The sequence below is a fragment of the Pteropus alecto genome, unplaced genomic scaffold (assembly GCF_000325575.1).
Source record: "Pteropus alecto unplaced genomic scaffold, ASM32557v1 scaffold146, whole genome shotgun sequence".
NCBI classification, from domain to species: Eukaryota; Metazoa; Chordata; class Mammalia; order Chiroptera; family Pteropodidae; genus Pteropus; species Pteropus alecto.
This window is the reverse complement of record NW_006442107.1, coordinates 28,673,869-28,689,781: the sequence shown is the minus strand read 5'-3', so window position 1 is coordinate 28,689,781 and position 15,913 is coordinate 28,673,869. Positions and strand designations below refer to the sequence as shown.

General features: G+C 34.1%; 1 protein-coding gene across 17 annotated transcripts in view; it reads left to right on the top strand.

Moving 5' to 3' along the window:
* The window catches only part of DLGAP1 (DLG associated protein 1), a 798,454-nt gene that overhangs the window by 135,120 nt on the left and 647,421 nt on the right, over positions 1 to 15,913 (top strand). The window lies entirely within an intron of this gene.

Here is a 15,913-nt window from a genome sequence, read left to right as displayed (position 1 = left end):
GCTATCTAAAGTATATAAACTAGATGGGGATTTAAGGACACAAATGGACAATCAGTCTTATCTCATAAACTTTTCTTCATTCTTACTTTAATCCTGTTTCTTAAAATGCTGCATACTGAGTGCACTGAAGTAGATTTGAGCCTTTTCAAGGATATCTTTCTCTACTTTGTATTCCTGTTAATTTCTGCCAAAATCTTCAATCACAGTCAAAATGTTTCCACCTTTCTTTAATATTCTATGATAACTACCTTTCTTTAATATTCTATGATAACTACCTAAGAGGTAAAAATAATTTCTCTTCCTTCTGGTTTATTAATGCAACTATAGTAGAGCTTGTCTCATATACTAGTTTTGTTCATTTTGTGCCCCAAACTGGACTCTGAACTACTTGGTCTTTTTAGTCCTCAAATTCTTAGCTCCTGTTGTCATGTAGCCTGATTAGATGTTAAGATATTAAATTAAATGTTTAATTTTGAATATACGGAAGACAATAATTTAAGACAATATATTCATGTTTAGAAAAGCACAAAAAAACATTAAGGGCTATGTAATATAAGATACTATTATTATTTTTGCTGTTCCAGAGATGGTGTATTTTTAAACTTTGATGACATAGGTTAACTATTAGTAAAGCAAGAAGATACTAGGAACTTTGTAAAAAAGCAAACCAAAAACAAAAAAACACACAAAAAAAACCAAAAAACATATATGTCTTGGAATGAAAAATTCTACATTGTTTTCATCAGAAGCCCTGTAAAATATTTTTATATTAATAATAAACAGAAGATACTTCAAGACCTAAATATAAAAGATTATTTTCAGTGTAATGTACCTTTTCAGGCACGTAAATACACTGTGTTTTTTTTTTTTTTCAGTTGAAATATGGTAGCTTAAAATGGCCATTCTTGATGAACTTGCAAATCAAAATTGATATTTTTGAAAAATAGAGAGACCTGGTCCTTCCCAGTTTTCTTTGCCTCTAGGTAGAACTCTAATATCTTTTCCAGGAAAGCCTTTATGAGTGTATTCTCCTGACACTCTTCCCTTGACCTGTTCTTTCCTACTTTTAAAGCAATTCCACATTGTGTAAGCAAAGATTCGCACTGAGAGTTGGTTTACTGCATTATTTTAGATTTCACCTACACTTGAATTGGGCTTACAACTTTCAGATTTCCTACCATCTTTCACACTGTGCAGTTTTATGGTTCAACAGTTCACATCTTAATAATTCCTTGTTTTTTGGCTAAATGATAATTTTTTAAATTTTCAATAATTTGTTGCAATATTACAAAAAAGCCCAATGTATAAATCAAGAAGTAATGGACTGCTCATTATTTATCCAATACATATGAGAGTATCACAGTAAACTGTAGTTATATATTTGAGTCATATTTTCTGCCCCAGGATATTAATTCAAACTGTCTAAAATTCAAGGTTATGTCAAAAAGTATAAAAGATGGCTCTTTCTTTTACCTGAATACACACAACAACCAGTAATTGTGTTTCAAGTGTAATAAATGATACACCATGTAGAAAGGCAGGAGTCCAAGAAATGCCATGGAAGAAAGAAAATAGGAAATTTTTTATTAAGATACTCTGTGGTAAATGTTTCTTGTATTTTAGATATTCCCAGGAGAGCTAGAAGAGAGGAATTAGCCATTAATAATGTTTCATGAACATGATGCCCTGGGAAATTCATATCAGAGCACATTGGCATGCATGTTATATAATATTTCTGAAAATTCTTCCAGATGTATTCATGTATTTGGGAACAGATATTTCTTTTTCATATTGTTTTCTTTCCAGCATTGAAAAACTGACTTTGAAATTTTGGATCAATTTATAGCTTTCCCGTAATGCTAATTCATTTCCTATAATGTTCTATTTGAAATAAAAATAATCTTTTTTTTTTATGGCAATGGAAAAATTCCTTTTGGGATATAAAATGGGATAGTCAGTAAATAAGAAAGAGTTAAGTAGTACATTTTGCTTAGGGACAATCTGTTTTATTTTGATTTCTTAGAGAAAAAAGAAAAGAGTTAATTAGTAAAAATTATTTATAAAAACAGTACAATTTAAACTTAATTCTGTTTTTTATTCAAAAACTGCTTTTGATTTTTTTTCATAAAATTTTTAGGACCCTTCTAATTTAGCTATTATTAAATTATTTTTAGAATCATTTTTCATGGCTGTGCCTCTAAACTTCAGGTTTAATGGTTCAAAACTGTGATTGTTACAATTAATAATTATTTTAAATTATGAAATAAAAATATTTTATAACAAACACTAATGCAAAAAATAGGAAATGATGGAAAAAAGCAATGCAAATGAAATTTTACCACGAAGTGGAAAAAACTCACATAGAATTACAAAACATGAGTAGGACATAAAACAGTTTTACTGGCTCTTAGTGAAGTGAAGCATTTATATATTTCCCAATATAAATGAACATTTTAAATAAAGATTTTCCTGATAAAGTACAGATGTAACAACGCAAGTAGCACAGTCTGTATTAAAGAGGTTTTGTTTCTTTTCTATAATAGAGCTTCTCCTTCTTTACTTAGTATCATGTTAATTAAAACTTAGGGTTGATATTTTCTGTGCCTCATTTTTAGATATAAAATTCTATGACTATATATTTACTATACTTTTCTCCCAATAGGAGAAATCATTTTGTTGATTATTTCCCATTTTGCATAAGACAAATACCGGTACATTATAACCATCAATCACTTACTGAAGATATTTTAAAGATTTTCCTTCATTTAATGACCACTCAACCACATTTTAGTTAAGAGTTGTTCAAGGTTAAAGCTGAAACAAATGGAGATGTTAGAGGGTTTTTTTAATAGCAAATATTATACATTTCCTTAACACTTCTATTTACTTTTTACCTGTTAACAATATATAATTTAATTTTGCAAAAATTATTCCAAATGATACCAGGAAGGTGAAAATTTATGTCGGTTCCAACTACCTTTGAACAAATTAAAATCCAGAAATTTATGAGACCCTTTTTTTCTGAAATAAAGCAACAGTTTCCACATTTAGTTGCTAATTGATCGCAACATTAAGGAGACCAGAATGAAGATCAGTCGTCACACAGTGGTACCCACAACACAAGGATAACTGCAATTAGGGACCTCTAGAAAACAGATTGTCAGGGTGTATTTCTCTTTCCTTTCAATGAATGAGGATGAAATTTATAATTTATAAAACTAAAAATTATGGCACAGGAAGTCTAATTTACCTAAAAGAAAAAAATATGTAACACTCCTGTTGCAGTTCTTTATATATTACTTCAGAAAAAGTCCTTACTGAATGGTATTGGTTTATGTTAAAAAAAAAAAAGAGGGCTAATTTAATGTTCTTGCTTTTACATATAGAGAAACAGACAGAATTAAATTTAACTATATCCATAAATTTAACTATATGATTTAAGGAAAACACAATTTTTTTTCAAATGTTGAGTGTTAAATCTGAGAAACTACTATAATCAGTATTATAGAGAGAATATTCTTGGGTTGTAATTATTTAGTATTTTTATAAAAAGTTTACTAGAAAGATATACTCACATACATAATTCATTTTAGTTTGAAAAAATAACATTAACAGAAATTGAAAAGTTAGGGAAAAAATGATCCCGGCAAGATAAACTTTTCATAAAAATAAACATGTTTCTGGTGATCTATATTACCTCTATTTTCTAAATTGTAGAAATATAAAACATTCCATACACTTCCAGGTCTGGAGACTATGTTTGGGTTATAGATTGACAATGAGAATGGGCAAATGTTTTGAGTTTAGCCAAGACAGAGGCATTGACCATATATAATAATATAGTCAGGCAAGAAATAGTCAAAATAGGAGAAAATCACATGATTTAGTATGTTCATGCAGGTGGACGGGGTACAGAAGTCAAAAGATCAAAGAGTGACCTCTGTTTTCTTCTTGGCGTGTGGTTTCTGACATAAGTACAGGTCTGATTCAAGAATTGATCAGAAGCATACAGTTCAACCTGGCCCCTCACTGAGACAATATAATGACACTTAGATTTATTTAACATTCATTCAACAATTATTTATTGAACATCCATTGACTATGTGCCTGGTACTCTACGGGGTACCGTGCATACGATGGAGGACAAAACACATACAGTTCCTACCCTCAAGAGCTTATGATCTAGTGGCAAAGACAAACAGTAATTGAAGGCACATGTACACAAATAAAGTCTTGGATAGTATAATAAAGAAAAATATAGAGTGCTCTCTTATGTTGAGTTCTCTAGCAACAAAGCCCGAGATAAGATTCTTGTTCAAATAACTTATTGAGGGAGTGCTCTCAGGAAACCTGGAGAAGACAAAGCAGGAGAAGCAGGAAAGAAACTAAGCAAGACTGTGGCCTCAGCTGGAGACTAGCTTGAGCTTGACCCTACTGGGATCTCTGGAGCATGAATTGTACCACTGAATTGGTCTCACTCTGAAGCAAGGAGGCACACTTTTTATAAATCTGATCAGTATTTGGGTGAGGGCTATGAGGGGCAAATCTTAACGATTTGTAAATTTTGCTATGTCAAGCAGTAGAAATATACTGAATTTTTCTGCAATTTAAGAATGGTAAAACCATAGGAAAAATGTTATTGTTTTAATGATGTCTGAAATAAAACAGAATCCTGGGAAGTTTCTGAGCCATTTGCTATATCTGGATGCTATGATGTCTTTCTTTTTAACTAGATCTATTTAGTGTCACCTTCTCATAAGCAGAGAAATATTCCTCTTAAAAAGACAACTTTTAGTTCTTCTTACATAGATTAGTCACTGTTCTATATGTTCCCAACTGTAACAGCTGTTAAAGTTTTGTGTTTGATCATTTTTGAGATCAAATTCCAATTATTTTCAGCTCTCTGCCCTTCTTTTCTATCTTATATTTGTACTTGAGATTCTGAAGGGAAACGAGAGAGATACTTAAATAGAAACAAAAACCATTGGTGAATAGGGAATATGTGACTCACTTTGGGGAGCTTGTTAACTTTCAGATTTTTTAATATCAGTGAAAGAATTATTCACGAAATAGAGACTCCTGGAAAACATGTTTTCCCTTTAATCCTTTATTCTCAACTTAAAGAGCAGAAAATAGAACAAGAAATATAATTCCTTATTGTCAGAGTATATACAGGAAATATGTTGAGTAAAGTTTCACAGGTAGTCCTATGCCATGATACCTTAAAAATTATAATACTTTAACTTTTTAATTAAACTTAAATACTTTAAAACAATTACTGTGCATCTATTTTTTTCTGTCATATTATGATTGGTCACAGCTTGTCAAATGTTATTAGAGCAGAGCAAACATGGTAACGAGTCTAGCCCAGTGAGCAGACCATATCATTTGTAAAAGATGGTAACAGATGAAGAATTGTATAAGCAGGTGAACATGTCAGTAACAGAGTTCCAACAGCAAGTAATAAATTGGTGTTCCAACAGTTGTAGAGCAGAGAAACAGGCAATCTAAGATTAATAGTATGACTATAATCCAGTGTATGAAATAGGAAGGCATACAGATTTATCTTTATCTTCTACACTTTTTCAAATTTTGAATGGAAATAGTAAAACCTGGCCAGATTTCAAAATAGGCAAATGATGCAAGTGACATAACCACTTAAGGTGTCTCTGCCCAGGATATCTCTCAGTGTGACCCTGGACATTCCTGGAGGCCTAGGTGGAGGTCATGTGGTGAGATTGGCTGGGGTAGAAGGATTGCTGGTAGAAAATGCCCTCTTCCTCCCACCCCCCCAAAAAAAGAAAAACACCAAAGAACTCACTGGAAGCAAAGTGGCAATAACAGTCAAGGTCCTTGTCCTAAATAAACTAGATAATTCAGCCGTATTGGCATGGGGGAAAAAGTCATGGGTCTAGTGACTAAAGTGTGGTACAATGTAAAAAATGGATCTTAGAAAAAGGTGACCCTAATCACTTAATCATAACCGGGCACAGAGTAGTGTCAGAACTCAATGCAAAGTGTAAGTGTTCAGCTCAAGAGCCTTAAATCCTGCCTAATATAGCCAAGATGTGGCTGCAGCTGTGCAGGCAGAGAATTTGTAGTGGCAAAGGACTGTGGAGGACACTCTTCTTCAGTGGACTCTGTCTTTGTTGTCTTCTGTGCTTGGAGATCCCTGTACTCATTCATGATCCTCCAGGGCACAGTAGTAGCAGGCAGAGAGAAGTGCGGTTTTCTGGGTTATCTCTGAATAAGATGGTGTCAGAATGGTAGATGAAGCAGAGTTGCTACCTACAACTATGCCACCCTAACCCTGCTTCCTGTCTTCTCCATGTATACCCTGTAGGAGTACTTCACCCTGGGAATGGAGTAGAGACAAGAGCCACTTGTTTTCTCTATTATACACCTGTGCATAGTAAACATAGCTTGTGGTATTTTCATATCCAATATAGAGCTTAAATAGTACATAGCTATTTCTTATGATGCCCATGTGGGATTGTTATTATTATTGTTTCTCATGATGCACTGTGCTATGTAATACATAGGCAAATAAACATTTTCAGTCCACAGTTGATGAAAACTATTTAAATGAGAATATCAGTATGATAGATCCAGTTGGGTATTGGAAATGTGCTGCTTCTGATTTTCTTGTAATCCATCATATTTTCAACTAGTAAAAAAAAAAAGTCATATATATCAATAGAAGATTTTTAAAATTATTTTTTCTTGTATTAGTTCTTCCACATTTTTCCTTATGTGTTTATACTAAGTACCTGTGCTACCACTGTTGTGCTCCTTAGCCCATAACCTATGAAATATCATTAGTTCAGCCATTCATTCATTCACTCAGTACTTATTGAGCACTTACCATGTGCCAAATATTGTGCTACTTCACAGTAAAAAAAAAATATTATGACGTATCATGCAAATATTAGAGACGACCTGAATATTTATGAAGTATATTAGAAAGGGTTTTTTATTTTTAGTAATTTTTCTGTAATATCTGGTAACTGGGCTAAATTAACTTTCATTAATTTAATTTTGAATATCACTTTATCTTAAAGTTAATTGAACTTCAAACTAATTTAACCTATTTCCCATTCACCCTGAGAATACTCACAGGTGACACTTGCAGCTGCAGCATTAACTCGTGGATTACAGTCCTAACCTTACCCTGGAAGTTCGCCGTGAAACATCTCACTTTTATTATTATTTTCACATCGCTCTAGTATATTGATAGTCTTTGGAAAGAAATGACATTATTCTATTTATAGTATTTTGTTTTTATTAGTGATATTTCCATTTACAAAACAGTAATTCTCGATTGCTGAAAATGTGAAATCCTAGAAAACATAGCATTCCTACGCATGGTGTTAATGTTGGCAGTGAGCTGCCAACATTTTTTCCTAAATGGGAAAGAGGTTAAAAAGGAATAAAATGCAAGTGTAGGAATGTTACATTTAATTCTCAAACTTTAATTTTTGGAAAAAAGTACAGGTTTGTTGTTCAGATAAATATTTCTTATATTGTCTCTCTTTAAATCATGAAGGAATAATAATGTTTAAAATTACTGACATCAATACTTTTTTAATTTTGTAGACTCTGGGTGTTTCATTATCTCTTCTTTTCAGCTGGCTTTTCACCTCTTAAGATTATTTATCTCTGACTCTCTTGACCACACTCCTATGCTCCCTTCCACTAAAATAATTGGCTACATTTTATGTTATAATCAGTCCTGAGGCTCTGTTTTCTCAATGTGCCTTTATTTATTTGTTTGAGGGACATTTATTTTGTGTTTCCTTTATCCAGCACTGGGCTAAGCACTGGGGAAACATTGGGAGGGCAATAAGACCAACGAACCTGGTTCTTGCAGTTATGAAGCTTATATCTTAGCAAGAGAGACATGCTTAAGTTACTGTCACATGACTAATGATTTAATTACAATTATAGAAGTACTATGAGATTGTAAAGCCAGGCAATTTTATGTAGTAGGGGATTTGGGAAACCTTCTCTGAGGAAGTAATATTTGAGTTGATAAATAACAGTAACAAAAATTAGAAATTTGCACTATGGGAAATTACAGAAGTACATAAAATCTTGTTAAGTACTGAAAGCTGTTATTTCTTGGTTTATATTTCCAAATGTCTTTTCTCAGATCCCAGTGCATTATTATGTAGTATGTAGTGTCTTCCATACATAGTTTCTAGATATCAGAATTTGCTTACCCAACTCTGAATCAATTTAATGCTAACATGCTCAGAATTTAAAGCTCAGGCATTTGAAAAAATCAGTTTCCAAATATTTTCTATATGCAGTACTCTTGACTTTCCCCTGTTTACATCTACATGAGGAAGATGGGTCTATCTCTAGGCTACAAAGATTCCTCTTCTCTCTCTACTCTTGTTGGGACTGCAAGTTTTGAAGCTGGCTTCTGAAACTTCTCTTATTCTAATCCTTGGTCCCATGATGTAGGAGTATGGTTCTCCATTTGGCTTTCAGATATTCCTCTCCTGAACTGTATTTCTCTAACAGACCCGACTTTATTCACCATGGAAGTCTTATTAAGAAAGTTCTAGTCACGTCTTTGTTATCAGTTTATTTCGTGTTCCTGTAGCATGCTTCCTAGCCATTTTTACGGTCCTAACCTTTGGTGAAGTTGAACTTGATATCTGTTTTTTTCAATTTATTATATTAGTAAATGCTATTATTTCAGGAGCCTGAATGTTGGTTGTCTTCTTCCTCTCACAGTTCCAAATTGATTACCTATCTTTTTGTTCAGAAAAAAGCTTAGCAGTTTCTATTTCTTATCTCAGATATTCTTCTAAGCCAGAGGCCACCTGGAGGAAAGAAATAATGAACATCTCAGACTGTCAAATTATCAGTCTAGTCCTTTATACTTCAAGTATTCCCTAACACCACATGTGGATGCTCCTAGTCACAAGAGTAAGATTTTGCAAGTAGTTTTAATTAATAAAAATGCCTCAAATGACCAGGATGCACTTTCCTCATATAGCTGCATGGCTGACTCCTCTCTTCCTTCAAGTCTTTTCACTCAGCACTTTCTCAATGATACCTACTCTGACCACCCTGTTTAACGTTCTACCTTACCTCAACTCGCATCCCCAGTACTTTCATTAACAAATCCAGCTCTATTCTTTATTCCATAGCCATGTCACCTTTTAACTTACTATAAAAGTTACATATTTATTACATCTATTGATTCTTGTCTGTCTTCTGATGCTATAGTATAAGTTCCATGTGGCCGATGTTTTCTATGTATGCCAAGCACCACAAATATTGCAATCAACAAATATATTCTGGATGATTGAATATAACATAGAGAAAACATTTCAAACATTCAATAAGAGAAGATTTGTGTAATTTTTAAATAGCCTTTAGAAAGCTAGGAAGAAAGCAAAGCGAAGAAGTATATGGAAAAGCAAAGCTTAAATGAGCTGGTGTGTGCATGTGCAAACATGCATGCTTATGTAGTTAATTCCAAGATGTTACTAAGGCGATTTAGTTAACAAGTTATTTTTCTTTTTCCTACACAAGTTTTCCAAAGTCATTATTATACTTTAAAATTATTTGCATTTTAATTAGGAGTAATAAAATTCTATATGTAGGTATAGAACTTATTATATAAAATTATTAAGTATGAAATTAATAATAAAAAGTGTTTCAATAAAACTGATAGCTAAATCTAAGTCTAAAAATACTACAATTAAGTTTAATAGTTTTTGTCAAGAATTTTATGATTCAATATCAATTTTCAAAATTAAAAAATTCTCAGTGTGGTATAAACTTTGCATCGGATGTGGTGGTTAAGACAATGGACTCTAGAGTCAATCTGTGCTCAAATTCTAAATTCTCATCTTCTTAGTTGTGAGACACAGAAAAAGTTTCAAATTATTTCTCAAATTTTTCTATGTAAATCACTTTTCCTAGCTACACGTAAGCACCAAGAACTCTCTTATTATCGAGCTGTCCCTTAGAAAAATTTCAATGAAATTATTGTCATTAGGTCTAGAAGAAATCATATGTGTGATTCACATGTAGAATTAAGTACACTACTAAAAATGTTCAAGAAGAGAAAATTCTAAATGATATACTAATGGCCTATAATTTCTCATGTTGGAATCAATATAGAAATCTAAAGAAGAAAATAAACAGAACTTGATTTTAATATAGCCCCTAGACTATTCAAAAGGATTTGTTACAAAAAGATATTAAAAGCCTAGTATTATTATTTCACAAATGTATACATATATTGTATTTAGTGCTATAGATAGAAGTTACAAAGGCGTCCCTGGCCTTTGGGCTTATTATCTAAATAAAGCAGACAGAAGTGAAACAACCACTGTAATTATCCCAGTGGACACTCTAAAAAAGTGAGGCTGATGTGTAAATTAGGAGTTTTTATGAATTAGGAGGTAAAAGAATTTTGACTTTGTCAAAGTTTAGCTATATGTAATAAAATGTTAGATAGTTCTGTTCAGCTTAGTGTCCAGGAGCACTGATGCAGATGAATTTTGCCCAAAGAGAGAACACTTTCTTATCAAATAGGGTGCTTGGGCCTAATGCATTGGAGTTGTGCTTTGACTAATACCATTTGTTTAATGCTGCAGAAATTTTTGAGTTGTTTTTCTCTTTAGACCTAAAATTAAAAGAGAGAATTTACATGCAAGCATAGAGTAAATGTACATTTAGTGAGCTAAATAAAGAAGAACTTAAAGGAATTGAATTCAAGAGAGAATTATAGTCATGCACTGCATTATGACTTTTCATTCAATGATGGGCTGCATATATGCAGTGATGGTGCCATAAGATTTTAATGGAGCTGTAAAATTGCCTTGTGATGTCATAGCCATCATAACATTATAGCTCAATGCATTGCTCACAGGTTTGTGGTGATGTTAGGATAAACAAAGCTACTGTGCTGCCAGTCATGTAAAAACATAGCACAGTTCCAGTCAAGATGGTGGAATAGGTAAACACTGTGCTTGCCTCCTCCCATGACTGCATTAAAATTACAACCAAATTATAAAACAATCATCCTGGATAACTATCTGAAGACTAGCTGAACAGAACTTCAATAACTAAGGATATAAAGCAGGCCACCTCGAGACTGGTAGGAGGGTTGGAGATGTGAAATGGCCTGGCTGCACACTCATGTGAGGTGGTTGAGCACTGGAAGAGATACCTCGGCTGCGAAGTACCCCCTCCCCTAGAGAAGTGAGGGGCCATAGCCCCGCACTGGGGCTCCCCAGCCCAGAGTTCCAGTGCTGGGAAGAAGATTCCTCACAAAATTCGACTGTGAGAATCAAAGGGGTTTCCAACCACCCAGGTGAGACAGAAGGCTGCTATAAACCCAGGTATCCCATTAAAGGGCCCATACACAGACTTGCTCACTTGCAGGCAGTCACCATGGGCTCTAGCAGAGGGACAGCAGCTCAGGAGGTGCCAGAAACACACAGGGAAAGACTGAGTTATATGGCTTCGGGGTGAGGGCTGGAGGGACAGCCATCATTGTCCCTTTGTTGAGCTCTCCTTCTGTGCAACCTACAGGAGGGCACCATCTTGCCTATGTTGAGCCCTCTACCCACAGGGACAAATCTAAATCTGTATTGGCCTAGTGAACTCCACTCACTCCACCCTGGTGACTCCCTGAGACCCAACTCACGCATTGCTGGAGGCATTTTCATGGATAGCCCACCAGCCCCACCCTGAGCTCTCTGCAGGAGGCTCCCTCAGTAGCAATCAACAGGCCTCTGCTCTTGAGTCTCTGGAGTCACTTTTGGAAGCAGACAACCAGTCTTGGCACAAGCTGAAGTATTTCTTGAATAAATCTTGGGCGTCTGGAGGCCTGAGATAGGCAGTGGCTGTCCTTGGTATAATCTGAGACTTTTGTAAGTGGCCACAGGCTCAGAACTGACACCAAATCTAAACCTGGGGAACACAACTTATATGTTCTGTTAGGCGGGCAGCAGCCCCATACAACTCGTGTTTACTGCATCTCCTGATTACATCATTTTTTCTGATGCTTGATTTAATATTATGTATGAGAATATGATGTTCAGGCTGGTAGCCTAGGAACAGTAGGCTATTCTATATGTCCTAGGTGTAGTAGGCTATATCATCTAGGTTTGCATAAGTGCACCTAATGATACATTTCTCAGAATGTATCCCCATCATTAAGTGGCTCATGACAGTACTAAGGTGGTTTATAAGGCATAGGATTGGAGAATTGCTTACATAAATAAAACTGGGACAAGAAGATATTATCTTATATTTGAGAGTGACTTGGAAAAGTATTGAGACAAGAATGAATGAAACTTTCCCCTTTTGACATATGGAATAATATTTACTATTTAAATGAAAATGCAAAGGGGGACATTTTTGCTGCTTTTAGATAAGTATCTTGTGTTCTTATCTACCGAGCACTTCATTACATGCCAGGCAACTAAACCCAGGACACAAAGAGGAATCAGTTGGTTCTTGCCCTTAAAGAACTCACAGCCTAGTGTAAGAAAGAGTATAAAAACATATACGCTATGGGAAGCACAATACTACAGATGTGTTCAACGTATTAGGAAATCACATAAAAGAGACACGTAACCTAAGTGGAAGAGAGTAGTGCATTAAGGAAAACTTCTTAAAGAAATAACAGATGAACTAATCATAAAGAATGAGATGAGAAACTTCCTAAGATGACAATTGCAGATTTTTAACTTCAAAAACACCAAATTAACTACCCTTGTGCGTGCACACACACACACACACACACACACAATGGTGTTAAAAAGTGAATGAAATTAAAAAGAAAATTTATAATTTAATGCAAAAAAAAATTGTCAGCCAAGGAAATGAGGAGTATTTTCTGAATGAGAACTGTCATTTCCCACAGGAGTGATTCAAAGACCAAATCTTGTCTAAGTCTTTTTTAGCAAAGTGACCCATAAGTGAGAACAGAGCCCAGCAATTCTAACAAAGATGGCAAAATGCCTCGACTAAAGCTTTCTCATTTCTCCTGCCATTTAATTAGATTATAAAAATATGGATAGATCACAAAATATTTAGCCCTAGACTTTAGAAATGATATGAAGAGAAAGGAGCTAAATGTTTTCATACAAATTTTATTTTCAAAAAATCTTATTGCCCCCGTCTTATAGATAAGAAAACCGAAGTTTAGAAGTGTTAAATAACTTGCTGTAGGTCACAACAATAAGAAAATTCTAACATGAGAACTTGTTGTCATTTCTAGAGGGCCAAAGCTGTTGATTTTTGAAACATCATATTGCCCCCTTGGGTGTAATAATTATCTTTCCTTCTCTACTAATCTTGAAGACAGTGGGCTAAGGAAGAAATAATGAGCTAAACTGAAATTGTTTTATTTCTCTTTGTGTCTCAATTCTATTATTAAAATTTTAGAGAAGGCTGAGGCTAGCTTTTAGAATGAGGAGCTCAGTTCATTTGGAAACTTAACCTTTCAGACCTGACCTCCTCATCATGCATCTCTTGTACCTTTTCAAATCTCATCAAAACTGTAAAACTCAGTGCAGATTCCCTCATTATCTCTTGCTTTTGAAATCTACCTCAGCATTTTAAAACTTTTCTCCCTTGACCCACAAAAATCAGCACTGGCTTATATTCTCCCATATATTTGGTATTACTTCTGCATTCACTATTTTCATTTCCCTAAGAGGTTTAAAGGCCCTGTATACATGGATTATGCTCTAACTTTCTCCTTTAGACCTCAAAGCACAATGCTGAGCAAACTGCATTCTCAATGAACACTACTATCAGAGAGTGTATTGGTAACCAATCAAGTCCTAACTTGAAAATGAAACAGTATATATTGCCATATTTTGACTACCTACATTGAACCTAGTCATTGTAGAGGTCTATAGTTTATGGAATGTTTCCGTGTGTATTATTTTAGTTTAGTTTACATTGTATTAAATGTATTTATAAGACTCAGCCCTTGTAATGATTGGGAAATGTTCACTTTTCAATTTACTTGCTAATTAATGAAGCAATTATAGTTTTTCTTCTGGCCTTATATTATTAAAAGTCTTGGATTTCACATTTTATTGTTTAATAACTTAGTTTAGCTTGGTTGTAGCACTTAAAAGGTGAAGTTAATTTTATTTGGTAGAGTGTGATAGCAGTTCCTTTACCTGAGGCTTTGTGTTAATTAGGTTGGCTGCCAATTTTTCACATAGGAATTGAAGTTTTCCCTTTTTCTTTCCTTACTTGAGGTTCGATAATAGATCTATTGCTGTTTGTACAAATTTAAACCTTTTAATTTATGAACCCAACCTGATCTTACTTTTCTAATTCTTTATTGTTAAGCTCAAGGGCAGTCCATGAATTTTTATTTTTAATCTCATGGAGAGGTTTTATGATTTTTCTACACTAGGAAAAGAAAAAAAGATGTTTAAAATTATATATATGGTACAAAAAGAGAGAATCCTCTCTTTACTTAAGGTTTTCTAATTAAATTTGTCTTCCATAAAATCGAAGATGTCACAGGAGGTAACTATTACAGCTTACAATATGTGAATTACTATAAAGAGCAGCTTTTATGTAGAGTAGTTTTGATCACAATTTCATATTTATGGCATATTTATTAGCTACTTTTTATGTGGCTCCAAATAAATATATATTTATTAAGTACTTAGTAGAAATCAACACAAAGCTATAGGGTACCTTTGGATGGTTGCAGATATTTAGTCGACAAGCAGTTTACACCTAAGCAAAGGTGACAGAGCTCAGCAAGGAAGAACTCGGGCTCAGGACAGGGCAGCCCTGAGATCACATATCTACTTAGGCACTTGTCAGGCATGTAATCTTCCTCAAATTACTAAGTCTCAATAAGCCTCAGTTTCTTAATGTATATACATAATAATAGTGCCTTACTCATCAATTTGTGTTAATGTTCAAACAGGATGACAGGTATTTGATGTGTAATACAGGAGCTGGCATAAAGTAAATCATCAAGTTCACTACTAGTGTGTGGAGCAGCAGCAGGCCAGATTACAGAGAACACAGGCTCTGGAGCATGGTTCTGCCATTCCCTACTTCTGTGATGGGGCATGTTACTTTTCTAAGCCTTAGTTTTCTCTCTGTTAAAGAAGATAATTTATTGGACGATTGTTATATATATATTTTTAAAATATATGAAAAGTATCTAGAATATCGTGTAGTATTTAGCAGGATTTAAATGGTAGCTCTGTGAGCATACATGTATATGAAGAAATATTTGCCAAATGAATGTGTTGGTGTGTTTCAAAGGTAGAAATCAGAGATGGCATGTGAAAGGTTCTTGCAGAATGGAAAGTCTTTCATTGAAGTGACATGGAGGAGTAGGAGTTTGCCTCCTGGTAATAAACATCCCAGAAGAGGGGAAAAGAATCTTCTGGAGTGTTTCAAATACATGCATCTATTCACTCTACAACATGGAGATTCAATTCTATTGGATTAAGTTTGTCTTTAGGGATGTATTCTTCCCAGGACAACCAGAACACAAACAGTATCTCTACTGTACATCATGTTAACATTCAGTTTTATGGAAGATAAATCAAACTAGAAAACCCTTAGTAAAGAGAGAATTCTCTATTTTTGAACCATATGTGTAACTTTAAAAATCTTATTTTTTCAGGTGTAGGAAAATCATAAAATCTCTCCATCAGATTAACATGGACTGCCTTTGCATTTTGGTGCTCAAAGGAAAGGCTCATTGCATAATAACTAAAATTTCCAACGTATTAATTTGGCCTGTTTTACTTATTAGCACCTAACCATCGATGACTCTGTATTTGCATTTCTTGTGTGCCTTTTAAAGTTCAAATTAACATGTTATTGCAAAGGCAAAACAAAAAAGCTCACTCATGCTCTAAAAAATTATTACGTC